At 50.7% G+C, this 17,063-nt stretch overlaps 1 long non-coding RNA gene across 2 annotated transcripts in view; it reads left to right on the forward strand.

The window, feature by feature from the left end:
- The first annotated feature begins 16,743 nt into the window (after positions 1 to 16,743).
- LOC122185758 overlaps positions 16,744 to 17,063 on the forward strand; it is a 69,779-nt gene continuing 69,459 nt past the window's right edge. Inside the window, exon 1 of one of the 2 annotated variants that reach the window (XR_006180971.1) lies at positions 16,744 to 16,822. This is a non-coding gene — a long non-coding RNA (uncharacterized LOC122185758). The remainder of the gene's footprint in view (positions 16,823 to 17,063) is intronic. The other variant, XR_006180972.1, reaches the window with a different exon arrangement.

A 17,063-nucleotide genomic window follows, 5' to 3' on the forward strand; every position in this document is an offset into this window, starting at 1 on the left:
AAAGCCAGAACTGAGCAGAGTGCCTATGGCTGTGTCCCTCATCCTAGGGGTCCTGTTGCTGTGGGTCCTTCCTGCTCTCTGCTGCACTGATGGCAGCCAGCTCTGATGCGCACTAAGGAGCAGGTTCACTTTAGCTTATAGTAAAATGCTTTCTGTTGTTATGGCAACTGAAATGCTTAAATAAGCCAAAGAGCAAGAGATGATGTACATCAAAATGACCATGCTATTTTGATTAGGAGTTGGCTTTTTTTTTCCTTTTTTTTTTTTTTCTTTTTTTTCTTCTTTTTTTTTTTTTTTTCTTGAAAGCCTTCTGTGCAAAGAGTTCTGAACTTCAAGCTTTCCTCCTCCCTGAAACTTGCCAGCCCCGAGCAGCCGAGCACCTCAGGCACTGCTGCAGGGTGTGCAGTGCTCCTTCCCTCAGCTCAGCCATGGCACAGCTCTGTGCTGGGGTGAGAGGGGGAGGCTGAGCTGTGGGGCTCTTCTCAGGAGTTGAACTGAATTCATTAACTGTGTTTGAAGGGAGATCAATTGGAGTTTAATCTTTGGGATACCTCAATCTGTAACCGAGCTTTGTGGCAGCAACCAGGAGAGCAGCAGTAGCAGCTGTAGGGCTGTATCTGCAAACACCAAGGGATGGTTGGCTTCTGGGCCAGGGGCTGTATGGAGGAATAGTGAAAATGAGTGGGCTGCTCTTTAAAATCCTGTACTGGGGTTGTGGGCCACTGACTTCATGGCGATCTCCATCCATCTGTGCTGCTCTGCTGTGATGTCCTGACTTGGCAGCACTCCCCATTTCCCAGTAACTGAGGTTGGGCACCTTCACTTCTCTGCTTTTCCACCACTTCTGTGTAGCAGAAGGTAATGTAACTGAATGCATCGTTTTCTCCTGTCGGTGGTAACACACACACTTGCTTTGAAGGGCTCTCCAAAGCTGGCTGTTCCACTCCGGTAAGCCTTAGGGCTCTGGTTTAGCAGAAAGAGCCCTCAGGAGCTCTCCCCTACCGCCGGGCTGCGATCAAACCAGAATTTGAGCAGGGAGCTGAAGTCATCCTTGGAATGGCTGCAGAGATGAGCTTTGTTGTGTCGCAGCCTGGCTGCAGCCGCGATCCTTCTGTTAATCATCACGAAGCTTTGCCGGGGCTGCTCCTCGTGCCGGGCACTCAGCGCTGCGGGGCGGATCGTTCAGCTCCGGGCACGACGACCACGACGGACCGCCCCGCTTCCCCGCGATGCGCTGGGGTGCAGAGAGCGGAGCGCTGCCCTCCTCATCCCGAGGTGCTCCCGGGTCCCTCTTTGGCCGGGTCTGCGCCCTGCCCTGCCGCTGGGCTGGATTGGAGGAGAGGAGCGCAGGCGAGCGGCGAGCGTGGGAGAGGTGGCTGTAACTAACGGTAACGAAAAGGGAAATGTGCGTTCGCTCAGCGTGTGCCACGGGGTGAGGTTGTTCCCAAAGCACCGCAAGGGGAAGCTGTGGGTGTGAGGGTGCTGCTGGTGCCCTCCATTCCGGAGCAAACTGGCTGCCAAAGCTGCGCGGTTGCTCTCTGTGCGTATGGACACACCAACAGGGCACGTGTGCTTACTGTGTGCTGGGAGGTTTTTTTGAGGTGCTATAAATTTAATGCCTCTTCCAAATATTTGAGCACTCCTCTGACCTTTTAACCAAAACACTGTAAGTAAACTGTATGAAATCCATACATACAGCGGTTGTTGTTGGAAGCTAACATTTATTCGTAGTCATTGCTGTTTATATTGCAAGAACATGAAAAATGGCAAACGTAGAGGCAAGGGGCTGCTCTGCAAAGCTCTGGGACCCGGGCAGCCCCGGCTGGCAGTGGGGCACAGCAGTTGGGCTCTTCTACCCTCTGAGCATCCCCTGGCACACAGGGCCCTCGCTCCTGCTTGGGTGTTCTCTGTTTATTTGCCATCCCACTTGTTTTCCTTCACGTCTCTCCACAGTGCTGTTGAGGCCTGAACTCAGGTCTCTGTGTGGGCTGGGAGCAGCAATCAGCCTTGTGGGGCTGCTCCTCATTGCGAGCCCAATCCCCAGGGCTCCAAGGCCTAAATGGACGTGTCTGGTGCCCTCATCCTGCTGGCAGCCCAGGCAATGGCTCTTCTTCCAGGGGCAGAAAGCAGTGCTTTGCCTCTGCCCAGTGGCACACACGTACCGGGGGCCTGGGCTGTCCGGCAGCAATGCTCTGCCTTTCCCACTCCAACCACCCAAGCTTCACAACTGGTTGTTGCCACTCAGGTGTTTGCAGCTCCTCTTCCACGTGAGGAATCTGTGTCCAGAGGGACCTTATCATCTTCACTGGATGGCAATTAGGAGCATGGGGTGCCAGGGAAGTCAGCCTGTGTGGCTGGGTGTCTGACTTTACCTCAACTGTGCTCCTTTTATTCTAATAGACTTACTCTCCAAAAGCACTTTGATAAGAAGTGCCAGCCCAAGGCTAACACAGCTGCCTGGTGCTGACTTCAGGAGGAAGCGATGCAGGGTGTGGGTGCTTGGTGCACCAGGAAGAGGTTAATGGCACAGCAGCTCTGCTCCGCAGCACTGGGCAGCCACAGCAACAGCCGAAGGAATGGCAGAGAGCCACGTGTTTAAGTCAGTGTGACATTTTAATGCTGCATTGCAATGTTTGTGTTTTATGCTGAACCAAGAGGCTGCTTGAACTATTGCCCTATTTACTCTATCAGTCTTTTCTATGAAGAGTGTTTGCTCTCTGGAGCAAGACTTGTGTCTCCATGTGCTGATCTCTATCCTCAAGAGCCCTTGCTGGGCAGTAATACACACCAAAATGAAGAGAACCACTTGGACCTAAATTGAAGGTCTGGTGAAAACGCAGTGTTATGTTTAGGACTATTTTAAAAGCCAACAGCCTGATGAGTGTGGTGTCATTATTTGGTTAATTAAATGTAATTGGAACTGCTGGGGCAGACTCTGCAGGCGGTGCTGAAGATGCAGCGTGACTGACCACGGAGGTGAACTGCTGAAGATCAGGGCAGAGGGAGCGCAGGAGGGTGTTTGAGCTGATTGCTGTTCTGCTCTCTGTGTTAATCGCAGTAATTACCGGTGATGATGGAGCTGGATAGGGCTGCTGGAGCAGCGTGCTGCTGCTGTGTGTGGTGCAGCTGCACTGATGTGCGGTGTGGCGCGATGCACGGCTCTGCAGTTCAGCATCCAACAAAGCATGTTTGTAACTCTCCAACTTTTGCCTCTAACTTGTGCGGTGTCCTCACTGCTCCCAGCCTCCTGTTGGGTGCTTCTGCCAAAAGTGTCGCATAAATAACGTCGTTAAATTATTACCCAAAGTAAGAGGAACGGACTCAAAGTGCACCCACGGTTATCTGTCAGGAAACAAGGAAAATGGCCTTGGGCCATGCTGACAGCAGGGCACTTGGATGTGCTGGGGACATGGAGGTGCTTCGTACATCAACCTGCTCTGTAGCTGGAGGGCTCCCTGGGAGAGGGAATGGGGAATTGAGGTCATGGCCGCGCCGTGCAGGAAGGCGCCCCAGCTGCCAATTCAATTGCAGTGGGCAGAAAGGTGAATCATAGCCCATGGGAACAAAATTACCTGCTGGACTGATGATGGCTTAAACTTGTTTGTCACCTTTCTGTCCCAAAGGAATACATCCAGAAACCACGTCACCCCCAACAGCTCAGTGGAGCAGTGATAATCCACAGCCTGTGTGGGGCTGCAGGATTCTGGGGGGGGAGAAAGGGCAAATCGGAGCCGCCGGATAGAAGTGCGTGGTGCCTGCAGGCTGGCAGTTGGAGCTGGCTGGGGTGTGCTGCCCTGGGATTGGGAAGGGCAGCAACGTCTGTGTCAGTCCTGTGGGTGAGAGCTGCGCTCCAAAGCTTTGGGGCTGAGCTGTGCCATCCTGCTGTGCTGAGCTCACGCCTGCGCTGCGTTGGCCCTATTTCTGCTCCTGGTGGGCGCAGCGAGGCTCAATTCGTTATGTGAGAGTTCTCACCTCCCACTGTTTGGGAAAGGATATTTGGACATTATTGCACGTATGCTCAGCTGCTCGGGACGGGCAGAGGAGAATAATGCTGTCATTTTTTAGAACTTGGGGGAAAATACAGAGGAGCAGCGTGCAGCTAGCAGTGTTGGGGTGGACATATGATAGGTGTCGTTATGTTTCTAATTACCGAGGTAATCGTGGCATTCATTTGTGCAAGGCAGTCTGGAAAAATTAAGACCACTTTTTCCATTGGAAAATATTCATTTGTAAAACAAAAATAATTCATAAAAAGGGGATGTTTCTTCCAAGTTGTCTAGGTTAGGATCTCAGAAAAGGGCTTCTTTCAAACTGACCTGCTGAACAGCAAGCAATGTTCCTTTTGAAACCTTCAGTGAGTATTTATGGAAAAGAAGTTAAAAGGAAAATGCTGAAGTGAAACCTTTGGAACATTTCTGATGAGCGATTTTGGTGAGCTGCCCCCAGGAGCAACGCGCCGTCGCTTCCATGGTGGTGTGGGCCCTTCTCCTGTCCTACAAACGCTGTTTTGGAGGAGCTCCTGGGAGCTCTGTGGGCATCTCCTTGTTCAGCTCTGCTCAGGAACACCCGTGTTCTCCCTGTAATGTGAATGAGCCACGGTTTCGCTGTATCGCATCTCCCCTCAAAAATGAATGAAATGACATCTGATTGGGAACACTTAATAGGCATTAAATTAGACATTGAAAAAGAAAAAAAGAGCCCGGCCATCTCCATAGACAGCTGCGGGAGGAAAAAAGCTCCCCTTGTGCCAAATGGGAGGAGGTTCCTCAAGCCCAGCGCTACCCAGAGCTGTGCTGGAAGCGGTGCTTGGAAGGCTGCGGGCGTTCCGAGCTGTGCTGTTTTCCTTGGCCATCTGCTTGGCTGCGTCTCTGCTGACTTCTGGACCAGGTCCTGATTTTTTTTCTGAAGTTAATGGAAATTTGCATGGGCTCTGCTCTTGGATTTGCCCTTCTTTTCTGTTGCAGGATTGTATTTTTTTTTTTTTTTTATAACCCATTTTTCTTTATTGTTTCAGTTCTGCAGTCTGGTATTCCTCAGCGTTTGTTTCTGTATTCCACAGGCCTGAAATAGCTGAAAATTGGTCAGTAAGTGTAAGATTGCAGAGACTCACTGCTTTATTGTTCATAATCTCTCCCCTCACTGCTTCTTATCCCCCTCAAACCACTCTGCTTGTGTAAGGATCCTTGTGCTGAGAGAAGTGAGCAGAGCTTATGTGCTGTAATGCAAACGTTCACTGAGCACTGCAGCACAGCTTGCTCACAGATTGGAGATAACACAGCTGTTTCTGCACAGTTGATACTACAGATTTGCTGCACCCCGCTTTGCAGATAAAGAGTTGGATTCTTTGTAATGAAGTTATGCAACTCAGCTTTCTCTTGCTTTTGTTCCATGGGTGTGAAATATCAAAAATCTACAAAGAACTGGGCATGCAAACAAGGTTGCTCTGCAGCAGCAGTAGAGCCCTCAGCTGGGCACAGAACCTCGATGTTGGGCTGGGATGCCCCATGGTTGGGGCTGCCCTGAGCTGGGGGTGCTGCGGGCCAGGCAGGAAGCAGCTCACTTGGAGTTGCTTCTTGCATCCTGGGCATCTCCTTTCAGCTGAGGGGAAGAAGGTGGTCTGGCTTGGGAATGAGCTCCTCTGCACTGCTGCACACATCTGCAGCTCAATGAGCCCCGGGGGTAATGCCCTGGAAGAAGCTGAAGCTTTTCTGGTCAGGCTGAGGACAGCCAACACAGGGATGGGGAGCAGCAGAACCATCGCTGCCAGCAGGGCTTCGTGCCTGGGGCCATCGATGGGAGCATCAGGGGGTGCTGGGGCTCAGAGCGGTGTTCTGTCTGCATGTGGCTCTCCAACATTTGTCCTCATCGCCTCTGCTGTAACTCTGAGTATTGCACACGGTTAAGGCTGTTGTGTTCAGTGTGATAAGAGCCTTAAAAGAGCGCGATCCTTGCAGCAGTGCCTGTGTCTGGGTGCCCAGCTCTGTAGGAGCTTCACACCCTTCCCCATGGCAGCACTGCAGCTGCCTGGGCAGGGAGCAGAATGTGGGTACAGCACCAAGTCAGGTGCAGCCAGAGTGAAGTGAGCTGAGCTCCTCTTTAATGTGATCATTATAAAGCTGATAACAAACAAGCAAACCTTAAGTTCTGCTGTACATCGTTGTGAAGAGGCGCTGGAGGTTAATCTATGCTGCTCCTTAAAAATATGCTCAAAATATTGCAACAGTAAATTGGGCTTTGTGAGACATTTTGTTGGTAAGATTACAAAAAAGCCTTGGGGAGGAGAGGTCAAATGTAACAACAGTGCTTTCTTAGGATCCCAGTGGTTGACTTGAAGAAACGCTGCTGTGCACCACATAGGTCTGATGGTGAAACGCACAGCCTCTCCTGCTCCCCCATCTCCCTTTTCCTCCCCCAAAGCAGGGAGCACCTTTTGTGCACAGTGAGCTCTGAGTGGGAAGGTGCTGCCAGGAGGGCGGCTCTGCCTCTGGCGGTGGCACTGGGCTGGTCCTGCTGGGCTGCTCTCCCACAGCAGCCGGCGCACATGCAGTGCTGATGCACCCTTGGAGAAGCAGCAGCAGGTTGTTCGGGTTATGCAGTGCTCAAGATGTTCTTCCAGAACAATACAGGCTTTGTGCAGCAGATGAGGTTTTCTTATTGGGAGTTTAGCACAGAATGACTGAACGCCTTCTGCAGCCTTGGAAAGAGTTGGAGCTGTATGGCTGCAGCTGAACAAAAGGAGAAATTCCACGCAACACAAACGAGATCTGGGAGCAAAGTGAATGCAGCCAAGCTATAGAAATAGATCACAGGCTGCCTCAAGTCTACACCAGCAGTAAGGAAAGCTTTGGTCCTCGTCCACAAGCACATTAAAAATCTGAGATGGCAGCGCTTGCTGAAACAAACACAAACCATTTGTTGGTGTTGGCAAACGCCACGTCCTTCAGGAACAGGGATTTCTTCAGCCATGAGTGCGCGGCTTCCAAGCTGAGCGCGACGCTGGGGAGATGTGGTAGCTCCGACCCTTCGAGAAGAGCAGACAGATTTCCAAAATAAAACAAACAGCAGTGCCCCTTCCAGCTCTGGGTGTGGGGAGGAATGCAGGCTGCCATGGCCCTGCTGTGCCTGCACTGCAGCTGCTGCCAGAGGCCTGGGAGGAATGTGCTCTAAATGGAGCGATGAAGCACTTTCCCTTCAAGATCTGAGTCACATCTTTACCTCCTGCGTCTCTCGCCTGACTTCCTGGTGCTGTCTTGGAGTAACAAAGCTCTGTTGGCCTCTGCTCAAAGCGAACTGGAACTGCAGCTTGAGCACTGCTCCAAAGCTGAGCAGCAGGGATGGGCAGGAGGTCCGGTGGCTGAGCGCTGTGTTACCAGAGCTGCAGTTTTCTTCCCCTTTGTGGCCACCGTGTTCTGATGTGCTGGCTGGTGTGCGGTTGTCTGGGTTGAAGTTTGACTTCACTGAGAAGAACTGAGACCCCGGCTCTGCAGTCCTGCCTTGGCAGTATTGGTGTGGGTTGGGCAGGAGATGCTCCTGGTCCTGTTCACCTGTTCGCCTACACAATCCTACTTAAAACCAAATCAGAACTGGGGCAGCACTACCCTGGTGCAGCACTCTGCCCTGGTGCAGGCAGCTGGAGGTTGGCCCCTGGCAGCAGCCCTCCCAACCTGCCGTGTCTGTCACTGATACATGGTGCCATCTGATCAGACAATGTACTGAAATACAACTCAAAATAATTGGTTTGGACAGTGGTGTGATGCTGGAGCTCAGCTGCCAGCTGCTCTCAGCAGGCTGCACAGGAGGGCCAGCTTTCCTCCTGCTCTTTCTACTTCATGCTTGTAGCAACTGCTACGGACCATTACTTCAGCTCTGCCTCTGCTTTGCCTGCTTTTCCCCTCTTCTACCATTCCAGAAATGTACCACCTTTGTTCTGTTGCTGCACGCCTCTCCTGAGCTACAGCATCACATGCAGAGCTGGGGGCAGGAGCACCATTTGGGCCAGGTTCCATCCTTGATTTCTGGCAAATCTTGAGGCTCGTTATGAAAGGAGCACCACCTCATGATACTTAAATGCTTTCTGTCTAAGGCAATGTGTGTTATCTCTGGTCCCTCTCCCCCCCCATCCCCAGGTTGGGGTTTTATCTGTGTAGACTGAAGAACTGCACGCAGAGTGGTTATCTCCTGTGCTCTGTAACATTCCAGAAGGAAGTGGGCCTGCCTGGAGGTGAACACTGCTGCACAGTGGCACAGATATGTTGCAGAGATCAGTGCCTGCTTAAGTGAATGCAGAACAGGCAGGGGTACATTTTGTGCATGTAGTGTCTGCCGATGACTCAATATTTCAGCTCAACATATTTACCTGAATATTCATAGTCCCTGAGGTGGCTGGATCTCCTGAGCTCAGCTCTTCATTTACATTCTGGTAACTGCTTTGCTCTTCTCTGTACTGCTGCTTGCAACAATGTACTACACATCTTTAATATCTGCCTGGGCTCAGGCTGGGACCTCTGGCAATGGAGGTTTGTACTGTGTCACCTTTTATAAAGGCTGCTTTCATCCTTCCTCAGGTATGCAGAGGACCAAGGGCGATGCCAATGGATACCAGGGCAGATCTGCTGGTGGAAGAGGCAGAGCAGGACCACAGAGGTGCTGCTGGGGGTGCAGGGCCAGGGTAAACAGATCGAGGTTGTCTTCAAGTCACAGCAGGATGGCTGCCTCTGGGCGTCTTCCTGCACAGGAACAGAAAACAACTCTGAGGGTGTCCTCAGGTGAAGGTTGCACCTGCAGCAGCACCGAACCCAAATGTCTGCTGCCTGCACAGCTTTCTCAGAGCGCGCTGTTTGAATGGCAAGAGTCCTTCTACGTTCTGCCTGACAAAACCCAGCCCAAGCAGCCAGGTTGCTCTGAGGCTGCCAACACACCTGGAGGCCCTGCAGCCATGTGAGGCACTGCACTGGATCCTGGCTGCTGCCCACACCTGGCACGGTGGGACATGGAGCAGGGCTGGGAGCATACAGCATCAGGGCTGAGACGCAGCCCGTTGGTGTGCCTGCCCCTTCAGGAGGGCTTAATTGGGGAACAGATGGCATTAAGATGCTGCTGAATCTCAATGTCACCTTCGTTAATCCTCTGTGAAATCTTGAGGTTTCTCTGAAAATGGTGGCTGCCAGCTCCAGCTGCTGCGCAGGCAGTCCCAGTTTGGCAGGAGCTGTGTCTGACAGAGCCAGGAGTGCCACAGGGCTGTGCAACAGCAGGGCCTGAGTGCTGGTTGGAGAGCGCTGGACTTAAAGAGAGTCCTTCAGAAAGCAAGAAGATAGCTCAAGCTAGGAATTAAGGAACAGGCGTCACAAAAGAGACCCCACAACGCAGCTTCCCCTGCAGCAGCGTTAACTGGCTGCGAGGCCGCAAAGGAATCCGACAGTTTGGGGGAGAACAGCTGCCAGCTGCAAAACATACTGCAGCCAGAGAGCGCCCAGCTGTGCTGCAGGGAGCTGCTGGGTGGGCAGGGGCTGTGGGCACCCAGCTGTGCTGCTGGATGGGGCAGGGGCTCCCGTGGCAGCTCTGCGAGCTCCGTGCCCTGAGCAGCAGCCCTGGTGTTCCACCAGCTGAACGACTTCAGTGCCACGTGCGCTGTCTGTAGAGCAACCCTCCGTAAATTCCTGGTGATTGCATATCTGCCTGCAGTTAATCAATTTTATGAAAGCAGCTAATTAGGAAATGCTGCATGTGCTCCTGTAGCAGTTGCAGTAAGCTGGTAACTGTTTGCTGCCCAGAGGTGCGGGCAGAGCAGCTGCAGTGAGCTTGGCAGGTGTGCCACAGGTGTGACAGTTTAACTAAAGATAAACGGGGTGTCTGGTGGTGTTGTCCCCACCGAGCAGCAGCCCAGCACTGCTCAGAGTTCCCATCAGCTGTGCTGTGCTGCCGTCGTCTCCTGCCTGCCTACAGCCGTGTGAGGAGCCCACTGCAGGGCAAGGCCACCATCAGCATGAAGGCTACAATTGCAACCATCGTTGGGTTATTTTTAGTGTAATTTTACAGCTAAAGATAAGCTGTAACATGAGATACCTACAGGTGAATGAGTTTAGCTTTCTCTTGCGGTAGCAGCATTGGTTTTAGTTGGGTGTGTGTGGGCTGAGGGGGAGAAAAGAGGAACAGCTTCATCTCCAGGACACCCATCTCTGTTAATCAGTCGTACATCAGGTACTGGGTTCTTCCTGCCCAGTCCATCCTGCAGGACAGATCTCAGCTCTTGGCTCAGGTGCTTCTGTACGTGTGCTGAGGCTTTCTGAGAATTTTAAAAACCAAACTGAGGAGCTGTCAAAGTAATAATGCTAGCATTTAAAGCCACGTGCTCAGTGCCTGAATAGGACCTGATTTCCATCGGTGCTACTGACTTCTATCATCCCAGCTGGACTCCAGACCCTCCCGGACATCAACGTTAGATAACACCATGTTCCTTCTGACATATCCCTTCTTCAGCTAATAGCTATGAAAACAGTGAAAATCCCAGCACACACAGGGCTAGGAGCATTGGCGGTTCTGTGTCAGCAAGAGCTCAGTCAGGCACTTATGTCCATTCCCCGTGATTAATCTTGGACACATACTGCAGTAATGTGCATAAAATATTGTATACATGTGATGTATGTGGGCTGAGGGGAAGGTGGACATGACAAAATGCCAGGGCTGTAAGGCCTGTGAAGTCTTAGGACATAAGAAAACAATAAAAATTGAGACAAAGCAGAGGGAGGATATGATTTCAATTGTATTGGCCCAGTACCAAAGAAATGACAAGGAGCTGTGTGGAGCACAGAGATCCAGCCTGTAAAACATTAGAATGTGTTGCAGAGAGCTTGCCTTCCCTTCCAGCTGCACAGCTGCCCCGTGACCCTGGGCAGTTTGCTCCCAGCCCAGCCACTGCCCCTCCTGGGCTCATCTCCTGCAAACTCGGTTTCTTGCAGCATACGCTTAGGCACGAGCTGACACAGGGATTTTGTCTTCTCTGAGGTCAGCAAGAACTGCCAGAATCAAAGCATAACCATTCATCTCGTTTTCTGTTTGACACTCCCATTGAATTTCCATGGGGCTGTCTGTGTAATCGAGGACGTGGGTGGACCAGGTGAGGTGCACCGCCGAGCAGGTAGGACCTGGCTGGCTGCGTCAGTGCTCACGTGGATGGTGGGGAGGCAGCAGTGCTCCTAGCTGGCTGTGCTGCTGCAGGGATGGACGGCTGCACCTCGGCCCTTTTCTACACTGATGGGACCAAATTCAGTTTAAATGCAGGCAGAGCGCAGTGGAGAGCAGACTACCCGAGGGAACTGAATTTTTCAACTTTGTTTGTAGCTTTGGAAAAGGGGAGTATGAAGCAATTCGCTCAGCACTGGTCTGATGCTTCAGCGTTAGTGTGAGATTTGGAGGGGAGTTGCCTCTGTGACAAAGCAAAAGCAGGTTCCTGAATTAGTAACTGAAAAATGAATTGTGCAGCAGTGAAAGGTGGAAGGCCTGGAGGAACCCAGGCAGTTCTGTGTTCTAAAGGAGCTCAGCACAGCAGTGCTTACACAGACCACAGTGCGTACATGAGGGGGAGGATCTGATAAGGCTTTTTGGTGTAAATGGCTCTAAGAGCCACCATTCTTTCTTTCACCTCATTGCTGAGGAATTTGCACCTCTGAAATGGATGGAGAGTGAGAGCTGCACTGTGGGCCTTTATGACCTAAAGAGACACCACTGAGTCTGCATGCTGTCCATAACCATTAAGTGTAATATAATCTAATTTATAGTCGGGAACAGAACATAAAAGAATTATAAGGGCTTTCACTGAAGGTTTAATGCTTACAGTAAAATCTGTTTGCACTAATGCTCCCACTCTGGTGAGGATTTCACAAGCCGTCGCAGTTCATTGGGTGAGCAGGGCACAGGGGAGCCTCACGCCATGTGGGTGCAAAGCGTCAGCAGTGCACTCCTGCCTGACTTCCTCATCTCTGGTCCTCCTGCTCAGGAGTGGCTCGGAATGCTGGCTGTGCTGCAGCAGAGCCCCATTGCAGCCAGCTGCTGCTGGCTCCCTGCTCCCATCGCCGTGCTGTGTGCTCTGGGACAGGTGGCAGCCAGCATGCATCAAGTGAGCTGCAGGCATGTTGCTGTGCTACAAACTTCCGGCCAGCTTTGCTCAGTGGGAAAGCGAAGAGGTGGTAATATGTCTGAAACTGGTTATTTTAAATACTGAATGGGAGACAGGCTTCAAAAAGCTTCGGTCATGGGAACAGTTTTCTGCTTCCCACTTAAGAAAACCAGATCTCAGCTGCTGGGGGTGCCCCGTGCCCCCCGGCTCAACACAGTGCTCCATGGGCTGTGCTCACCCCTGGCTCCCAGCTGCAGGGTTGGCTGTGGCTGAGCCCCCGAGGCCCTTCTGACTGATGGCCTCACAGCACTGTGGCACGCTGATGACACTGCGGGCACAAAGGGCTGGGTGTGCACACCTTCCAGCAGGGCTCAGAACGTGGCCTTACTCAGTGCAACATTGCAGGGGCATCAATAGGGTCTTGCAAATCCTAATGCTGTTAACTGTGTCTCATTTATTTTAGTTTTCCTTGTTGCTTACTTCTCATGTTCCTTCCTGTCTTAGGATCCAAAACCACATCTGTTTGCACGCCTCCAGGCAGTCAGCCTGGCGGTGCAGGCAGGAGAGCAGTGGGGTTCCCACGATGCTCCCAATAGGTGCACACTGATTCCCAGCCTGGCATGCAGCTGTGGCAGCAGAGCTGGTGTGGGGCGATGCTGGGCTCCTCACAGGCACAGCTGCACCCAGCTGCAGAGCAGGAGCCCAGATCTCCACTCTGTTGCACCATTTGGCCCCGGTCTGTGCCCACGGATGGCAGACTTCTGCTGCTCTCAGCAAGGTGAGACTCGGCTCTTCCAAACCCAGAACATAAATTACCTTTCTGGGGCCACTGTGATTACAAATTCTGAATTCTGTGCCGAGTCGTTCAATTAGTGTGCTGGTACTCCTGTGAACTGTGAAAAGGTCACAGTCATATCTATTTTTTCCCACTATTAAAGTGAGCAGTAAAAATCAGCTCCACAGTGCAGCCATGAGTTTATTTTCAATGACTTCAGAGCACGTGTGTACCATTCAGCTCTAACCCACAGCACCTGGAGTTCAGGGACTGTTTGTTGCTGTGGTTATTTGCAAACTTGTCATTGCAGCCCCGTTTGCTTGTCAGCCAGGTTCCACATGCACCTTGTCTTTATGCTCAGAGCACGTCTTAATGTAGTGATGGGGGCGCATCCCTGAGCCAACAAACACATCTTCATTGCTCTGCAGTTATTGCCTTCTTTCTTTCCAACTCTGTCACTTGTGGTAAAAACTGCAGGCTGGTGACCACCAGCAAAGTTTCTGTGCTATGTCAGCACCTCGTGTAGCTGGTGAGAGCAAGTATTTCTGACGTAAGAGTCAATGATTAATAAGTTTGAGTGGACGAACATCTTTCTTCCATGCATTCTGAGCATTTGTGTTGGGCTCACGTGCTGAACAAGGCTGGTAATTCCACATAGCCCCTGGATTTATTTCTGTATGGCAGAGTGTCATTCGCTCCCCAGTTTTGTTCAGAATATTTCTTCACATTTGGAAAGGTCTTTAGCTGCAAATACCTGATTTCTTATTCAACGTTCAGATTTCCAAATGAAATAAATGATCTATTTACATGCATCACTAGGCCATCTGCTTCCATATGAGAATTCAACAAAGAGGTTATTAATTGTCGTACATGTTTATTCATCATTCCCAATTCACAATTCTTATAAATAATTATATTAGAGGATCTTCTGCAAATAAACAAGCCAAATGATTATTTTGAAGCTCCGACTTCCATAGCTAAAAGAAAATAAAATGAATAACTCATGTAAATATCCAAGAAAAGGAAAACATTCAATGACATGAATACACAGAGCGCTATAATTTTCTGCAGCCATCTGAGTCCCTTCTTCTCACACTGAAAAACCATTGCTAATTACAATTGCCAACACACTGCAGAAGGCAAAGGAAAGGCAGAACGATGTATAGAAAGAAGGAGCTAAGGAAACTGATGTGAAAGCAGCAAGACAAGGCAATTCAACTTATCTTCTCCATTGGTTCCATAGCTCTCCCCTCACAGCAGCAAGGGTGCCTACGTATTTATCAGACTGTAGAGAACATAACAGTACAGAGAGAATGAGATACTTTGACCCATGTTCAGCTTCCAAGCAGAGCCTGGCCCTGCCTGCAGGCTGCCTCCCCTCTCAGCCCACTTCTCAGCCAGCACACAGCAGCACTCACTCTTTGCTCCATGAATGAAAGGCAAGCTTCTTCCTTTCACCCAAAGCTGCCTGTTGAGCAGCCTCCCATCGCAACGCTCCAAGCTATGTGGAATTTACATCAGAGCAGTGAGATTTATTTTCCTCATGTCCCTACCCAATGATGCTGGTAGGAAGGCCGTCAGGCTTCCTGCACTGCCCATGAAAAATCCACAGTTGATGATGATGTTCTCTGCTGCTCACACTGGCGAGCGCTGTTCATGAACCCTCCTTGGATGCTGCCTAAGGTACTCATCTCCATGACCAGGTATACAAACAGGAATCAGAATGACTACAATTGCAACCCACACGTGTGAGTTCTGTGGATGTCAGCAGCAGGAGAGCCTCCCTCCTTCAGATGGCACCAACAAACCACTGAGGCACCACCTGTGGTATACACACAGCCTCTGCTGGTTTCTTTCCCTGCTGTGTTGGTTGGGTTTTTGTGTAGTGCTGAGGTGAGGCTGAAGATGCTCCTGAGGAAGAAAATGAGCTCCTGGCTCCAGAACTGCAACTGTCTGGGGTCAGTTCCAGCTGTGGGGGAAAAAAAAGCAATTGTCAGACAGGAAGAAGGGGAAGGATGGTGTGCTGTTCTGTGCTTCGTGCTGCTGCTCTGTGCTGGTGCTGAAGTACTGCTCCATCCTGTCCTCTCAGATCACTCAGAACGTCGCATGTGACACTTATTCCTACCTTTTCACTGAATATAGCTGGGGAGAGAAAGCAAAGGACACTTCTTTGGGAGGATAATTGCACGTGTGGTGTCTGACAGGGGTGGCCTTGTTCTCCCTGGGGCCTGGAGCTGCGCATTGGGCATTGCGGCACTGCGGGAAGCCTGGAGCAGGTCCTGCATGGAGCTGTGAGTGGCTTCTAAGGACAAGCACACGCACAGGGAATGTGAGTTATTCACTCGTAAATTTGCTGCATCCAACTCAACCCCTGAGTGACAAGAATAAACTACCCTGCAATTGTTTGTCCCTTTTTTAATGAACTCATAGCCTCGATTGTGTGCTAAATGAGCAATCAATGCAATCAGAGCACGAAAAATACATATTCTGTATAGATTGGGCTCGAAGATATTAGCAACCGAAATGTTACCGTACGTTATGCCACCATCTATAGAAGTAATGGAAAATATTGATTTCAAATGCCATTGCTCAATATGAGCGTGCATTTTGAAACTTGCTCATTCTTGGAATTTCACCTCTGCCTTCACAAACTTGGTGAGGATTCCTGAACAACTTCTCCATAGGGTTTTCTCTTCTGGGCCTGGTTAGTGTGGAAGTATCTCAACACCACAGAGGTTTGTTGTCAGCCTGCGGCAGAGGCAGGCGGTGTCACTGGGACGGCGTAGCATCAAAGCTGAGTGACAGCAATCAGAACAGCCACTGCTTGGCATACATGAATGAAAATGTCTGTTCTGCCTCAGGCTTGCGCAGCACTTCATGTCCAAGCGTTGTCTTACGTCGCATCCCAACAACAGGAGCTGCAAGTCATTGGTTGCTTACATAACGTAGGCACGTCTGTTTATACAACATAGGCTTTTACTTCGTTCCCACTCATGCAGGAGCAGCGCCATCCCTGCCCCCATGCTAAATGCTTGCAGCTGAACTGTAATGGAGCAGTAGTGACAGTTCTGTGTGACGTGTGAGGACACAATGAAGCGTGGAGCCAGCGGGCAGCGAGGAGCAGCTCTGCCAAATGCTTTGTGCAGTCACACTGTCATTGCTGAAAGTCCATTCCTGAGAGGATGGAGGCCCTGAGGAGATGATGGATTCGTGCAGTGTTGTACATCCCAGCTCACAATTTTTTGAATTATACGTTTCCACACTTCCTTTCCAGGTGCCTTTGTACTTCTTTGTTTTGATACTCCATTTTCTCTGTATCTTTCTTCCCATCAAAAGCTGTCACATTCTCCCAGAGTGCAGTGTTGTCAGTCAGGCCTGCACTCCTGTGTAGAACCTCTTACAGCTCAGCAAAACATCACATCTCATGGCTCTTGTTTTCCAGTTCCCATTATCTGTGATCATTTGGGAACCAAGGTGGGAAATGAATCCCTGCCTGGGGTGGCAGCGGGGGTTCTCCCAGGTGAATGATGGACACCCCAGACTTAGGCTAAGGTGTGTCCTACACGAAGACAAACCTTGCCCCTAAATGCCTCAGATTTTCTTTATTCTTTCATCTTCCACAGCCTCAGTGAAAGGCTAAATGAAAAAACATTGCTGTTGGATCCCGAGCAGCCCATGCCCTCAGGAGCTGCAGTGGGGCTGTATGGGAACTGCTGAGTCCCAGCCTGAAGCACTGATTGAGCACCTGGGGAAAGGACCAGGTCAGCCCTGTGAGCACAGGTGAAGGCAATTCAGCTGTGTGATTGGAAGGGTTGGAGCCTGGCTGCACCTCTCTTAGGTCTCACTTAAGGGCTGACTGCCACTAAAGAACAGATCTTCTAGAGGTTCTTCCTTGGTGGAGCTTTCCTCTGTAAACTTGGAATCTTCTGATACAGGTGAGCAATCTTCTCTCCTTCCTTTATGGCACTTTTCTATTGTGCCACTCCTTCTGTCATCACACCTCTGTTGTAATGCCTTTCCCATTTTATTGATCTTCCTAATTGCTACAGGCTAATTTGGGGGCCAGGGTCATCCCCAGTATTCAGACCTTTTTTTGCAGCTTGTAGGGATATATATCCCATAGATATATATATGTGGGATGAACCCACAAAGCACATGCCCAAATGGAGAGCCCAT

This window comes from Lagopus leucura, unplaced genomic scaffold (assembly GCF_019238085.1).
Source record: "Lagopus leucura isolate 7727_CA_CO unplaced genomic scaffold, USGS_WTPT01 Super-Scaffold_100030, whole genome shotgun sequence".
In the NCBI taxonomy this organism is placed as follows: Eukaryota; Metazoa; Chordata; class Aves; order Galliformes; family Phasianidae; genus Lagopus; species Lagopus leucura.